General features: G+C 34.6%; 1 long non-coding RNA gene across 1 annotated transcript; it reads right to left on the reverse strand.

Annotated features, from left to right (window-relative positions):
- Positions 1-268: 268 nt before the first annotated feature.
- Positions 269-3,862, reverse strand: LOC103099480 (uncharacterized). The gene is made up of 2 exons (XR_464318.2): positions 3,776-3,862; positions 269-421 (listed from the first exon to the last, which is right to left on the reverse strand). It is a non-coding gene; the product is annotated as an uncharacterized LOC103099480 (long non-coding RNA).
- Positions 3,863-17,229: the final 13,367 nt, after the last annotated feature.

Raw genomic sequence — 17,229 nt, forward strand, 5'->3', positions numbered from 1 at the left:
TGATTCTGGCCAAAGTTAAGGAAAAACTTACCAACAAGTAGAGCTGTTCAAAAATGGAAGGAATGACCTCAAAGGGTAGTGAGTTATTTGCTACTAAAGTTCCTTAAATGGAGAAAGTATGATTACTTGGAGATTTTGTAAGGGGGGTGGAGGGGTTGCCATTCTTGAACTGGGTATAAGTTGACTTCTGAGATCTTTTCCAACTTTCTGGAATATGTGATTCAATGAAATAGATGAAGTTAAAAAACCAGGCAAGCATTCAGTGAAGTCAGGTAATATTGATGATTAATCTACAAAACAGAGGCCAATTTCCTCCCAAAATAGCAGGTTGTTATAGTTGAATTGTCCAGATAATTGATTCTTCTGACCTATGCACTTTGCTGGTATTCATGTAAGAAGAATGAACTTCCATCTTTGTTTCCTAATAGGTAACAAAGGGATATGATCTATTAGGGGAAAATGTCTTGAAATGAATTCATAAATACATTGTTTAGATGAAACAATGAACAACAACATAAAACAGAGGGGAAAACCAGTCAAGGTTTGTTTCTATTTGTTATTTCTAGATTTCTCTTATCTAGCTGTTGATCAGTGACAGAAATAGCTTCAATCACAAATCCTTTTAGAGCTAGCATTCTTCTTAACATTGAATTAAGATATGGATACTTTATATAGACTACGTATATATTTCAGGATAAGTTAAAATACATTAAAAAATAGCTGAAGTTTACAAAGAGAATATAAAAAACCAGTGGAAATTTTTGACGGGGTACACATAAGACTAAAATATCTAGATGAAAAACAAAGTGAAAAAGATCATCTATGCAGATGTTTTAAACACATTTGTATTTCCCAACATTTCATTTTGTGATTGATATACATTCTACATTTTCTGTAAAGGCAATAATTATAGAAAGCCATAAATTTAGAGCTGGAAGGGACCTGAGAGACCATCAAGTCTAACTTCCTCATTTTGCAGATGAGGAAACTGAGGCTAAATAAAAGTAAGTGACTAGCCTTGGTTCATTTAGCTAGTAAAAGTCAAGAAGTAAAGTTTAAACTCAAGTCTTTCTTACTTAAGTCATGTGATCTACTTAACTGTTCCACTTAGCTGCCTCATATTACTGTTAAACTGAATAGAATTTTATGATTACAAACTCATTTATGCACATTGTATCATAAGAATGCACTAGAAAGTGTGATATAGAAAAGGTGATAAATTCAAAGTAATATTACCATAGTTTGCATCCTGGCACTGCCATTTACTATGTACTTGACCTTGGGCAAATCAAATTTCCTTTCTTGGTCTCAATTTCCTCATCTGCTAAATGAGAGGGTTGGACTTACTGGCCTTTAAAGTCATTTACATCTCTATGGCTTTTTAACTGACACATGATTGGATAATAGGAAAAAAAGTATGTTTTATGATTTGAAGGTTGTGTTCCTGAAAGTTAATTTGGCAAAGTAAAAATAGTAGTCCTTTGAAATGTGTTCATAGGAATAAGACCATAAAGCAAAAGGAAAAGAAAAGAAAGAAAAGGGTAAAGAAAGGTAGAAGAAAAAAATTTTAGTAAAGTAAAAGAATATCAGGAGAGGAGAAAAAAAGATAAATGGAAAAGAGAGTAGAAAAAACACACCTCCTTAATAAATATATTATCTAAGGGGCAAAGGTTAAATTCTGTCTCCCAAGAAAAAATATCAACAAGAATTCTTTTACCCTTTAGTCAAGTCAAAATAAACAGATACAGTAATGCCTCATTTACTCAAACATTGCCAAGGAATAAGGTGTTACACACAAAAGAATTTTCAATTGAGTTCAAAATTATTCATAAAGTTCCCCTACTTATAAAAAAACTCACTATTTTTCATATATCAAATGAGTAGTATATCTAATGTCCAACCCAGCTCTAAAATCCTATAGCCAGAATCTTTCTTTTTAGAAAGTATGTCTAGTCTCCACTAAATCCCAGAGAGTTCAGAGAATCAGAAGGGATTTCAGAGGCATATATTGTAAAGACAGCCCAAGATTTGGAGCCAAAGGATCAAGATTCAATGCCAACCACCACCTATATTTTTCATGAGGGGTGGGAGAAAACAGAAAAACAAATGAAGATAGAAAAGAGAAATATGGTGGCTTCAACCAACTAGTACCTCCTAGCAATTTGAGTTTCATTTCTCTCCCCCAGAAATAGTGGGGACCAGATGTAACAAAACATCAGGTAATAGTAGTCATCTCCACTACAAAAGAAATTCTTCCCTTGTATGGAAAATCTGAAGGTTATTTGTGCCTGGAGCCCAGATGTGCATTCTCTGGCTCCTTGCCCACAACTTTCCAAAAAATTGGGCATTGGAATTAAGGGTATTGATTAATATTTTTGATCTCCTCTTTCTATGATTTCAATGTCATGAAAAATAAAATGCAAGCAACTTTCTTCAAATTCACCGCAACTCTTTGCCCTTATTTCCCAAAAGAAAATAATTTGTTCAATAAGAATGTACACTGAGGGGGCATTTAGGTGACTTAGTGAATTGAAAGCCAGGCCTAGACAAGAGGTTTGGGATTCAAATCTAGAATCAAACACTTCCTAGATATGACCTGGAGCAAGTCACTTACCCCCCATTACCTAGCCCTTAACACCTCTTCTGCCTTAGAACCAATACACACTATTGATTTAAAGATTTGTATTGATTTAAAGAAAAGTAAAGGGTTTTTAAAAACTGTACATTGAGCAGCCTGTGGCTCAATCTTGTAATCAAAAGACTTGAATTTTAATCCTGGTTCTGTAATATACAACCTATGTGACTTGGGCAAGTCACTTAACTTTTCTCAATTATCTATAAAAAGAAGTCATCCCTATAATTTTCTTTTTAAAATATATGTATTTTTGTTACATAAAAATTTTAATTGTATTATAAAACATTAATTATCAAAACTATCTAGTTCTGGCTAAGAAATATAAAAGCAGATCAATTGCACAGAACAGACATACAACAAACAATAACAAGTTTTTAGTAATCTTGTGTTTGTCAAAAATAAAGATCCTATAATTTTCTTATTAAAATTATTACTAACACTTGCAATACATTTAAATAGTACTTTTTACCTTGCAATGTTATTTCTTCATAATGAGTTAGGTAAAATAAGTTTTAGTGTTCTATTTTACTGATGGAAAAAACTATGGAATAGTATGGCAAAAGCTCTTGCCTTGAGCCCTAAAAAAATGATATGGGGAGAGTCCCACAGATGTAAATAGTTGTAGATCCAGTCAGGGATCCCCCTGAATACCTCGGGTTAGTGAGGGTGAAACTGGATCACTTTCTCTCACTGGGCCAGTGAGCAAAGGCCTTGGAGACAAGTGACAGAAAAAGCACCATCTCTGTTCTTTTAAGAGAGGATACAAACTCAGGATCAGAACAAGGGGTCCCTAACTCTAAGGGATCTAGCTAATTTCCCATAATCTTCTCCATCCCTCAAAAGAGGGAGACTTTTGGTCTTCCCGCTAACTTACCAGCTCCCTATTTCTATCTAGGTGTCCTCAAAGCTGACTAAGCTACCTATCTATGACCCTCAGTAGTTGTTTAAATTTATTCTCCAAAAGTTGTCTCAGAAAACCATTATAAATTAACTCCAATGGCTAAGTTCACCCAGAGGGTCTGACCTCTGAGGTAAAAACCTCAAAGTTGATCTGACAGGATTTTTTAGATAAAACCTTCTGAAAAGCACAGCAGGTATGGTCAGATCCTTTTCTAGATCTTTCCCAGTTAAATGGAGTACCTCCAAAGATGAATTTGGGATATACTCCTCCATAGTCAGGTTGAGGTAGATGAGCTACTGACAAGCCCACCTTTCCTCCACCATTCCTGGACAGGAAGCTCTTAACCTCCAACAGGAAGTCACTACCTCCAAACTGCTAAAATCCTTTTCTTTGAGTTCCTAGTATGTGCCTTAAAGACAGCCTTCCACTTCTCTTAAATCTTCTCCTTTCTCTATCCTTTTCCCATTACAGCCCAAACTAGAGAATATGAATTTAGTTTCTCTCTAGGGCATGTAGTGGAACATAGAGAAGGGTAGAAATCATTTTCCATTTGTGTATTTTTTAAAGGAACCACATAGATGATGATTCTCTATCAAATTATAAAGTAAAGGATTCGCAATGAAGAATACTAAAATATAGTATCAACTAGCAAGTGTATCATGGTTCAGTTATCTTCTTGATGTTCACAGGATGATAGTCTTGGATCTTGAAGTGAATTTGCAATTCATGTAATCATATATTCCTCATTTTACAGATAGGAAAACTGAGGAATAGGATATGTTAAATAACTTGCCCAAAGTCACACAGGGACATAACTTAATTGCATAATTAGAATTAAGGTTCAAGTCTTATAGTTTAATATAAGTAACTAGTTGGCATGATGGATAAAGCAATGGGTCTGGAATCAAGAAGATCCAAATTCAAGTTCAGCTACAAGTACAAGCTGAATGATTCAGGACAAGTCACAACTTCTGCCCATCCACCCCTAAATAGTTAATTATATCCCTTTCTACCCAGGATTTCTTAAGAGGATAAAATGAGATAATATTTATAACACACTTGACAAACCTTAAAGCCCTATATAAATGTAATCAATTGTTAATTTTTATTATTTGGTTTAACATTGAAAAGATTGGAGGGGAGAATAGTCAGTGTTACTTAGGATGAGATGTAAAAGCTCAGATATTTTGACCAGCACCAGTCAGAGGACAGGACAACATGAGGAGACTTACCTTTCCTTGAAAAGATATAGTGATGTTGAGAAAGTAGGAAGAAGGAATGATTCAGCTAATGAAACTGCCAATGACTAGCAATTCCATATGACTGATGAATTAACAAAGTTCATTTTCTTTTTAATCCATGGATCTTAAGTGGGAAATATAGTGCCCTTACCGTATCCCCTGTTTTCCCATCTAGGGCACGAATCTGAAATGCCTTCTACCCATTTCTTTCCACTAACTCTAGGCATATTCAGTCAGTACTCTCCTCCTTTGTACTCAAAGATCTAGGAGGAAAATGAGAGAAATACAAGTAGAGGAAATCACTGCACATGTCCTTGATTTGATTTCCTTTTAAGTTTATTCTAGGTACAATAAACTGTGTTATCACATGTTGATGAATCTTCGAATTTATTCATATGTTGTAAAGTTTTTTGAGAAAAGGATCCACTATGGCTAGGATTTCATCAAATAATTAGCAGACCGAGAGAGAGACAGACACACACATGCACAGAGAGAGAGAGAGACAGAGACAGAGACAGAGACAGAGACAGAGACAGAGACAGAGACAGAGACAGAGACAGACAGAGACAGACAGAGACAGAGAGAAATATATAGAGAATAATAATAATTTTTATTTTTATTGAATGTTTACTGGATAATAATTAGAGATGGAAATAAAACCATGAAGACTTATCTACTATATTTTCCAAAATTTTCTATTCATTCCCCCAATCAGAAATTCTTTTTGATTTTTAAAACCTTTCATTCAAATAGCTCCCAAAATAGTTATACATGCTAGTCATTCATGCATACTTAAGAAATACTTTTGTTAGATAATGACTTTGGTTTTGCTTTAAGACTAACTGCATTTAGAATTTTGTTGGGGGGAGGAATAAGGAGACTTCTGATATGGAGGCTTTGGATAGGGGGATGATATTAAATACTAGAGGTTCAAGGAAGAAGGGGTACAGAAAGTAATTGCTCTTCAAATATTTAGAAATAACGAGACTACAGCCTTCCCAAGTTTCTTCTGTTCTGGAATAAATATCTCCAGTTTTTTTTCTAAAACTCTTTATGAAATGCTATTGAGTCATCTTTGCCAGAAAAGGACATCATAAAAGGCTTTGGTTAAGGTGTTTGGCAGTGGTGTGGATGTGAGAGGGCTTAAAATGACAAGTGGAGGGCAGGGGCGGGGGGGGGGGGGAGAGACAGACAGAGTGAGAGAGAGAGAGAGAGAGAGAGAGAGAGAGAGAGAGAGAGAGAGAGAGAGAGAGAAAGAGAAAGAGAGAGAGAGAGAGAGTGAGAGAGAGAGAGAGAGGAGATATAATATTCATACTAAAAGTAATTGTCAAAGGCCGAATATAAACTGAATTCTTCATAACTCCTGATATATGTATATATAAATAAGGATTATTATATGGCCGGGTAAATAATTTCCCAATGTAATCTAAAAAGATGTATATGAAAATTTGTCAAGATAAAGATTTGTAAAAATTCCCAGAGAGATAGAGACCTTATACAAATACATTTAAGAAAGATGGGATTAATGAGCAAATGATAAAAATGAACTCAGGCCCCAAAAATGCAAGTTGATACATCTGGCAAAGAATGGTTTGCAAATATAGATATTCCACGAAAGGGAGAAACTTGGCAAAGTGTTACAAATGGGCTTTAAATGTAACCATTTGATGAAAAGTGTTGAGAGATTCTGATGTGAGCTTTCAGTGAAGTATGGTGAGACTCAAACATAGCATCGAGCTCTGGATACCACATTGTAAAATAGCATTTTTTTTCCTTTTACTTATACGAGTTTAAAATTGTAGTGATATAATAGAGATGATCTAAATTATCGTTTGAAAGTTGTCAGCCTTGATCTTATGCTGCAGATTTCTGGAAGGTAAGAACAGTGTCAGGCTAGCTCACTTTGGAAAGAAAAGTAATCAATAAATCAACAAGTATTCAATAAAGACCTACTATGTGCACGTTGTACTAGGTGCTAGGGATACAAATACAATGAATAAAATGGTCCCTACTCTACTAAACATATGGAACTTACAAAGTAACAAAAAAAATAAACTCAATTATAGAATGAATTCATATTGCATACTTTCGTTGGTTTCTGATGTAACTCAGATGTCATTCATTTATTAAAATATGACATGAAGATTATTTTTTACAAAATTTAAAGTTTTCCTTCTTATCCTAGTTAAATTAAATTTGTGCAAAAACTATTTGGTTTCCTCACACCAAAAATTATCCTCTCTAATTCGTTAAAATTTCTCCTATTCATAGTTATGAAATATGTTCCATCTATTTTCCTCCAATTTTTAATAATGTGGCTTTTTACATTTTTGTCTCATACCATTACAACTTGATGTTGTAAATAATGTGTTTGTTTTTCTAACAGTTCTTGTCAGTTAAGGCATCCTTAGTTCCTGAATTGATTGAACATTTGGTTATTAAAATTCATTGTTTCTGACTCCTGCTTATCTAATCTGTTTAAAGGAAATCTATTTTTTTGTATTCAAATACCTTATATGATATCTGTGTTAATATAATTTGAGGTGTAGAAGTATTCTCTCTGATTCATTCTTACTTGGTTCAGTATTTCTCTTAAGAATCAGGAACTTTTGATCCATCAAATGCATGGTATTATTATTTTGTCCTATAAAGTAAGCCTTTGATAGTTTGACAAAGTATTAAATCTATAAGTTAATTTAATAGATTTAATTTAATAGATATAGCATACATATCTACATAATCATTACATAAAATCTATAAATTATTTTAAATTCATTTCATTGCATTGGTTTGCTTAACCATAAGTATTATTCCAATTATTTAATTATTTTTTTCTATGAAAGCAAGTTTTGCAATCATTTATGTGTGTGTGTCTTGAGAATGTCTAGAGAGATTGCCTCTCAGATGCTTTATGAACTTTTATCATTATTTTGATGGAATTTCTCTTTATATTAGCTACTCTTTTTAATACTATATAAAAATGCTATTATTTTAGATATATTTTTACCATGCTCCTTTACTAATGCTATAGTTGTCTCAATTAATTTTTTTCTTATTCTTTTTTTAAGTTTTCTTTTTTTAAAAGCCTTTACTTTTTGTCTTAGATTCAATATTAAATATTGGTTCAAAGGCAGAAAAACAGTAAGGTCTAGGCAATTAGGGTTAAGTGACTTGCCCAGGGTCACAGGGCTAGGAAGTATCCGGGGTCAGATATGAACCCAGTACTTCCTGACTCTAGGTGTGGCTCTCTATCCACCAAGCCACCTACCTGCCCCTTCTCTAAACCATCATGTTCTCTGCAAATTGAGACCTTTGTCTTCCCTTTCCTGGCATTTGTCTTTTTTTTTTCAGATTTTACTACTAAAGCCATCATTTCTAGAACTAAATCAAACAAGAAAGAAATGTATTTGATGTCAGTCTTAGATCATTATGAACTTTAGTATCCTTGACAATAATCTTACCAAGTCACACTACTTGCTTGAACTCATCTTCCCTTGCTTGCATGCTATGTGCTTATCATAGTAACTTATCATTTGGTTGGTGGTTACCTTGTGTATTCATACTGATCTCTTTAGATAGAAAGCCTATTTTCTTCCTCATCAGACTCACTGATAAGAATCTTATCAGAAACACCACTTATGCTTGTTTTCCTTGTGGATTATCACCAAATGATAATCTTTTATTTATTATACCATTTAAGCTCTGTTCTTCTAGAATCTGGAGTTCACACACAATGATGTTACTACACTTCTTTACTCAGCTAACACAAATTATAAACTAAAATTATCATTACTTCTTATGGATTCTGTCATTTCTATTGTAAATCAGATTGCTAGTTCTCCTTTTTAATTTAACAGATGCTAGTTCTCCTTTTAATTTTACTCTTTCCAATGAACAACTGGCCAATATGGGCCCAGTTCTTTGAACATGTGCAATCTTCTCTGCTAGTTACAACTCATGTGGATGCTTGGGAGGTTGATGACACAGCATGGGAGAGCTCTATTACTAATTCAGTGAAAAATTTCCGTCTGTTTATTGCTGTTGTTCAGTTGTTTTCAGTCATGTACAACTCTTCATGACCACATTTGGAGTAAACTTGGCAAAGATCCTGGAGTGGTTTGCCATTTTCTTTGCCAGTTCATTTTACAGATGAAGAAGCTGAAGCAAGCAGGGTTAAGTGACTTATCAGAATTGCATAGCTACTAAGTGTCTGAGGCCAGATTTGAACTCACAAAGGCAAGTCTTCTTGACTCCAAACTTGCACTCTATCCACTGTATCACATGGCTTCCCCTTCCATCTACTTATTTTAGTTTTTTTTAATTGCCTTTTAATTGGTTCCCGATTCTGAAATGAGTGTACATACAAGGGTTTAATAGACTACCTGGAGCTTTCTATTGTCCCTCCTAGAGAATTGGGTAATAACTCTGATAAGAATCCAGATGGCAAGGCAGATTATATCAGTGACCTATTTTCTTCCCCTAAGATAAGACATAGTTTTGAATAGGTGGTACTATTATTTCTTCAGTTGTATTTCTTCCTACTCTCATGTGAATAAGTATTGGAGATGGAATGGACTCACCTGTGACCTTATGAACTATTTAAATGGTTGGATGAAGGCTGGAAGTACAGTAACAGAAGCTAGGAAGGGGTCCGTCCTGGGTTGCTTGATGCTGTTCAGTTGTGGATTGACCCAGAAAGTCAATTCACTGTGTCCCACAAGCAAAGGAGGGATTTATTCATTGATTATTCTGCTCTTGAAAGTCAACTTGATGATGGTTGTAATTACCATTTTAAGTTTGAGTCCACTATCCCCAGGAACTAAGGGAGAAAATAGAGTATACCTCAATTGAAGAGAAAATTATTTTGCACTTATGGTTTTACTATATCTAGTCAGCCTAATTTATGTTAATTAACTGATTTTTTATCTTTGTAATATTTTTTAAATTTTATTTAATTAGTCAATTTTGAATATATTTCCATGGTTACAAGAATCGTGTTCTTTCCCTAGCCATCTCCCAACCCGCTCCTGTGGTCGACATGCAATTCCACTGGGTTTTACATGTGTCCTTGATCAAAACCTATTTCCATATTATTGATGTTTGCACTAGGATAAACATTTAGAGTCTACATTCCCAATCATATCCCCATCAACCCATGTGATCAAGCAGTCGTTTTTTCTTCTGGGTTTCTACTCCTACAGTTTTTCCTTTGAATGAAAGATAGTGTTCTTTCTCATAAATCCCTCCAAATAGTTCTGGATCATTGCATTGCTACTAATAGAGAAGTCCATTTCATTTGATTGTGAATTCCTCTAGTTCATTATTCCTTTGGGTGCAATAGTATTCCATCACCAACATATACCACAATTTGTTCAACTATTCCCCAATTGAAGGGCATCCTCTCATTTTCCATTTTTTTGCCACCACAAAGAGCGCAGCTATGAATATTATTGTATAAGTCTTTTTCCTTATTATCTCTTTGGGGCACAAAGCCAGCAGTGCTATAACTGGATCAAAGGGCAGACAGTCTTTTAGCACCCTTTGGGCATAGTTCTAAATTGCCCTCCAGAATGGTTGGATCAATTCATAACTCCACCAACAATGCATTAATGTCCCAATAGTATCATACCCATCTACCTCTCAAGAAACTTTTTTATTGAATTATTACAAAAAATAACAAAGTTCATTTGAGGGAACAAAAGATCAAGGATTTCAAGGGAAATAATGGAAAAAAATGTGAAGGAAGGGGGCCTAGCAGTCCCAGATCTCAAACTATACTATAAAGCAGTGGTCATCAAAACAATTTGGTACTGTCTAAGAGACAGAAAGGAGGATCAGTGGAATAGATTTGGGGTAACTGACCTCAGAAAAACAGTCTATGATAAACACAAAGATTCCAGTTTTGGGGACAAAAATCCACTATTTGACAAAAACTGCTGGGAAAATTGGAAGACAGTACGGGAGAGATTGGGTTTGGATCAACATCTCACACCCTACACCAAGATAAACTCAGAATGGGTGAATGAATTGAATATAAAGAAGGAAACTATAAGTAAGCTAGGGGAACACAGAATAGTATACTAGTCATATTTTTGGGAAAGGAATGATTTTATGACCAAGCAAGAGTTTTAAAAAATTACAAAATATAAAATAAATATTTTTGATTACATTAAATTAAAAAGGTTTTGTACAAACAGAATCAATGCAACCAAAATTCAAAGGGAAGCAACAAATTGGGGAAAATATCTTCATAACAAAAACCTTTGATAAAGGTCTAATTACTAAAATTTATAAAGAGCTAAATCAATTGTACAAAACATCAAGCCATTCCCCAATTGGTAAATGGGCAAGGGACATGAATAGGAAATTTTCAGATAAAGAAATCAAAACTATTAATAAGCACATGAAAAAGTGTTCTAAATCTCTTATAATCAGAGAGATGCAAATCAAAACAATTCTGAGGTATCCCCTCACACCTAGCAGATTGGCTAACATGACAGCAAAGAAAAGGAAAGAATGTTGGAGAGGATATGGCAAAGTTGGGACATTAATGATTAATTAATTTGGAGGGGAAATCAAAAGATCAAATTGATAGTGGAGTGCTAATCGCTAGTTCTTATGATATTAAGGAAATAGTAACTAGTACTGAATGATGCATATTAGAAGGAAAATAAACTGAGGGGGGACTTGGACAATAGTAGTAATAGAAAAATCAGTTCAGTCTTTCAGAGATGCCCTCCTGAAACCCTGAAGGGAAGATGTAGCCACCTTCTGCACAACATACTTGCCTGTGCAAAGAGTTGGGATAAAGATCTCCAAATGTGGTTATGAGCTACACATTAAATGTCTTCAATATTGCTGTTTATATTTGCTTTCTGTGTTTCCTCAATTCCCATAATTTTGACTAGGGTGATCTTAGCATAAAGCTCTCTTCTCCTTTGAATTACCCTTTTAGGAACAGAACCAGTAGAATATTATACATAGAGACAGATATACTGTGGCACAATTGAATGTAATGGATTTCTATACTAGCAGCAATATAATGATCCAGGACAATTCTGAGACTTATGAGAAAGAACACTATCCACATCCAAGGAAAGAACTGTGGGAATAGAAACACAGAAGAAAAACAACTGTTTAACCACATGATTCAATGAGGATCACCCTAGTACAAATATTAATAATATAGAAATAGTTCTTGATCAATGATACAGTAGAATTGCTTGTTGGCTACAGAAGAGGCATGGGAGAAGGGAAGAGAAAGAACATAAATCATGTAACCATGGGGAAAATAATATAAATTAATTAAATAAATAGATAAAATTTAAAAAAGAATTACCTTTTCAAGCATCCTCATGTAGCTAGCTCTCTGGCCAGTTTTGCCTCCTTCTACCTTCAGAAGTCAGCATTAGCTTTTGTCTCCCACTCTAGATTTAATTTTAGTGTGTGATTTGGACAAGATCCTTTTGGCCCTGCTCCAAACCACACCAGGGTAAGAGGTAACATTTTCCTCTACACATTCTCTCATTATTTAGTTTTGGATTTTTCCTTCTTCCTTAATAAAAGGAGTCCAAAGTGGATTTTTCTTTTTTCTTTTTGTTTCTTTCTAAGGAATACCTCAAAGTGCAGCCTGCAAGTTTTCTATGAAATATTCACTGACCCCCCCCCCCATGCTTTCATGGAATTCCCTTGACATTTTTCACCATTATACCTAGAATTATTGGTAGTCAGAATCATATCATGAGGGTTTTAAAAGGGTACCATGAAAAATCCAAAGGTTAACATAAACTTGGAAAAAGTAACTGCCAGTATGCTAAAATTTCACAGCCAAAATTATCTCCTCAAGGGTCTTGACTTCTGAGACCTTCCAATCCCTTGAAGACAATGTTGGCCACAGAAGATAAGCTAACACTAAAAGAACATATTTGGTTCCTTCCCTCTCTCCCCTCACCCCATGTTTAATTCTGACTATTAAGAAGCTTTTGACTAATTTGTTCATTTGACCAGGAAATGTGGCTTAATTAGGTGACTTCTTTACAGTTTTTAATTAGGTCATGGGATATCTACTTACTCTTCTGTACCCTAAGTAAATATTTGTGTAGCATACCAGAGATTGTTCAGAGTACATGAAACCTGGTACCTATTGTAAGGATGTAAAGCTATACTCATTTTGCAGCAGTTATGAAATTTTAATGACTCATTTCTCCTCTTGGATGGGAAAGATTTGTTTCAATAAAATGTAAATTGTCCAGAACCAATGATCTACAGACAACACAATTTATGTTGAAATCTGATCATCCAAAAGGAAAAATAATGAAATAGATTAGACACCCCGGTATTCACAGAGTCTTTGATTCATATATAGAATTAGTGAAGACAGGATAGGTTCTCACCACTATAAAAAGGACCCAGAGTTTGAATCATATCATTTCAGAACTGGAAGGAGCCTTGAAGATCATCAGGGACAATATCCTCATTTTACAGATGAGAGAATTTGAAACAAATCATTGAACTAACTTACTTGACATTAAGCAACAAGTGAGTGGTATAGCCCAGTAGGCTACTAGAGCTCCTGTCTTCCTTTAGCTATTCCATTATTCTATCCAAAGTACCATATTGCCTTGTGAATGATTAAAACTAACTGTACTGACTTCATTACTATTGAAATCTTTAATTCCATTCAGATGGATTTCCTACTCAATTCAAAAAAATAGAAAAAAAAAATCAGGGAGAGTTTCTCTTGAGCAACAATTCAGAGTAGAATTCACTCCTGAAGAGAAGATATGCTCTACTCCATGTGGAAAATCTTGGGTTTATTCTCAGCATGTTCTAGGTCATGGGTGGCAGCACCCTCATCAAGTATATCTATTAAAAAATCTTTTCATAAAGCGAAGAACTAGAAACTGAAGTGATGTCCATCAAATGGGGAATGACTGAACAAGTTGTGGTATATGCTTGTGATATAATACTATTATGACTACATTAATATTACTGTTATTACATAATATTATTATGGAAGACAAGATGATCACAAAAAAACCTGGAAAGAATAATATGAAATGATGCAAAGTGAAATGAGCAGAACCAGAAGAACATTGTACACATTAATAACACTAGTAATGTGTAATGATCAACTATGAATGACTTGACTTTCATCCACAAGGGAAGGACCCAGGACAACTCCAAGAGCCTGACAAAAAAAAAGCATATCTGCCAGCACAGAAGAAATAGACATAGTCCAAATGAAAATTGAAACAAACCATTCTTTCTTTCCTCCATGAATGCTTGTCTAGTGCAAGGAACATGTGTCTTCTTTCAAACAATATGACGAATGCAATAATATGTATTATATGATAATATATGTATAACCTATATCATATTATCTGACTTCTTGGGAACAGGGAGGAGTGGGAGGGAGAGAGAGAACATGGATTGCAAAATATCAGAAAATAAATATTAAGGAATAAGAATTGACATGTATAATCTGGAAAAAATAAAATTTATTTTAAAAATCTTCACATATAAGTCAAATTCAATGACCCTCAGAATGTAGTTATACAATTGCTGAGATATACTGGCACCTTTTGTGCTTTCTTACATATTAAGGAATCCCCAACAGTTCTGACAAGGGGACTTGCCTAGTCAACTTGGTAGAAGGTGTTGTACATATCGGAGCTCAGTAATAATACTAGCTCTATAGTTACCAAAGTGTGTTTTGTGTAACTTCATTTACCTAAGCTAGGAAGTCTGTGTATATACACAGACTTCCTATATATATATATATATATATATATATATATATATATATATATATATATATATAATTAGATTGGATTTTAAATCTACATGATGGAGAAGAAAACTATAAAGTTAAATGTTAAACACTAATGTTGTCCCATGATGACTGACAACTTCTGGGGCTCTAAAAATGGAGTTGCAAAAAAATATATAATCATGATGAGTAACTGATTTCTATACCCACGTCTAAAGGACATATCAAGTAAAAGAAGAATCTAATTAAATATAATGGATTGTCTGCCTCTTTTCCAAGGGTAGTGGTAAATCCACACGTATACATATATACATGTACACATATTTACATTTACATGTTGTTGAAGCATTTCAGGCGTGTCCTACTCTTCATGACCCCCTTTGGGGTTTTATTGGCACAGATACTGAAGTAGCTTGCCATTTCCTTCTCCAGCTCATTTTACAGATGAGAAACTGAGGCAACTAGAGTAAGAGATTTACCCAGGGTCATACGACTAATAAGTATTTATGGCCAGGTTTCAACTCATGATAATTCTCCCTGATTCCAAGCCCAGTGCTCTATCCACTGAGCCGCCTAGTTACCCCACATAAATAAATATTCATATTCATATATATTCATGCATGTATATATGCATAAGTATACATATATACATGCACCCATAGCATTGGGATTAGAGCTGTAATTTCACTAATATGAAACTGTGAAGTCACAGTAAGAAAATTCCCTCTACTCATTGACCTTGGTATCTTCTTAGAATATTGCATAGAATTATGTGGTCAAATTCAAATAGAAACGGAGAGATAACAAAATCATGTATAAGGAAATCTCCAGGCTGTATACTGACTTAGAAAACCAGATATTAACATAATCTGTCTCTTATTGTATTTTTAAGTGATTCTCGGTTACATTTTAATCTGGTTCAGGCCAAAGGGGAGAGTCATGTGGTCATGTGCTGAGTATTTGACAACTCTGGCTTAGATATTAAAAGATGAAGTGACTTGCCCAAAGCCACGCAGACAGTATATGCCAATATTTGAACTTGTCCTACTTGCTCTGAGACCAAGTCTCTCTCCATTGTATGATGGACATTCAAACCCATAGGTCTGAGGCTGCCATGTGGCAGTTCTCTCAATGGAGAGAACAAGATTCCAGTTCAAACTCAGCTTCAGAGAGTAACTAGGACCTACTTCCCAGGGTTTGTAGGGGATGATGAAGTGAAATAATACTTGTGGAATCCTTTGCAAATCTGGAAGTGTCATATAAATGGTAGTTACTACTTTTTCTGACACTATCACGTCCTAATTAATCCTTTCTCCAGACACAAAGGCAAGCAAATGGATATTAGAAACAGTCTCAGAAATGACTCAAAATTGCAAAAACTCTAATTGACTTGGCACCCCCACAGTTTCTCCTTTCTCAATCTCAACCTTGAACTTTGAGGATCAGACAAAATCATCATTCATGGCTGGGTGATGTATTCAGAGAAGCAATCAAGTAACAAAAAGTGAGAATAGCTATCAAGTCAAGTAACGAAGGACAGATGGTATTACGGCCACCTCTTCTCTCCAGCTACACAAACCTTTTTCTAAAGGGTGTTTGTTTTTTTTAAGGGGATTGAGATTTAAACTCTAGGTAGAAATTTTCTCAGTGTTGTACACAGGAAGAACAAAGGGTAAGAACACATTCACTAGACCACTGTCATCAGCTACTATTACTGTGGACTCAGTCAGCACCAGTCCATTTCTGCCAGGGGCTCTTTTTTTCTTGTCTTGCTCTCTGGTCTGTGACTTCCACTTCTCACATTTTACTCATTCCTCTCTGGCTTCCCTGTCTGGAACCCCAAAACTTGGCTGGAAGTTGTATCCTTAAGGCCACTGAAACAAAAATAAAGTATTCCTAAATGTCTGAAAAAAGTCTAGATCAAGAAAGCTTTTTCATCCCGGGAAGTTCTTCCAATGTCTCTGTAATCCTTGGCCTCTACAATCCAGGGAGACATATATGCAATAAATATATATGTTCCCATAAACCCAAATAAATATACATAGGTAGATATGTGTGAATGTGTATAAATGTGTGGAGATAAGGCAGCTAAGTGGCTCAGTATATTAAGAGTCAAACCTAGAGATGAGAGGTACTGGGTTCAAATTTGACTTTAGATACTTCCTAGCTTTGTGATCCTGGGCAAATCACTTAACGCCATTGCTTAATGCTTGCTGCTTTTTCCCCCCCTTAGAACAAATATTGAGTCTAAGATGGAAGGTAAAGGTTTTAAATATATGAAAAAAAAAAACAGAGGGGAGAGGAAGAAAGAGAGAGAGAAAGATGATAGAGATAGAGATATTTTTCTGAAGCTAGCCTATCATTCCATTTGTGGAGTTACTCATTCTTTCAAGTCAATTAATAACAGCTTTCCACTTCAGATTTTTCACTATGGTATATATTTTTTTACAATTATAAAAATATGGAAATGTGGTATAAACAATTGCATTCTGTGTCTGGTAGTCTCTGATCTCATCAGAAAATTAAAGGCATATACATTGACCTTATTCATTATGAATGTCAGACCCAGAAATCTAAAGTTACTAGCTTGGGGTTATTCTTGTGTATTATGCCAAGATAATAAAATTTTAAAAATTATTTTAAAACAATTTTAACACATAGGCAATTTCTGTTCTACCCC

Source organism: Monodelphis domestica, chromosome 3 (genome assembly GCF_027887165.1).
Source record: "Monodelphis domestica isolate mMonDom1 chromosome 3, mMonDom1.pri, whole genome shotgun sequence".
Lineage (NCBI taxonomy): Eukaryota > Metazoa > Chordata > Mammalia > Didelphimorphia > Didelphidae > Monodelphis > Monodelphis domestica.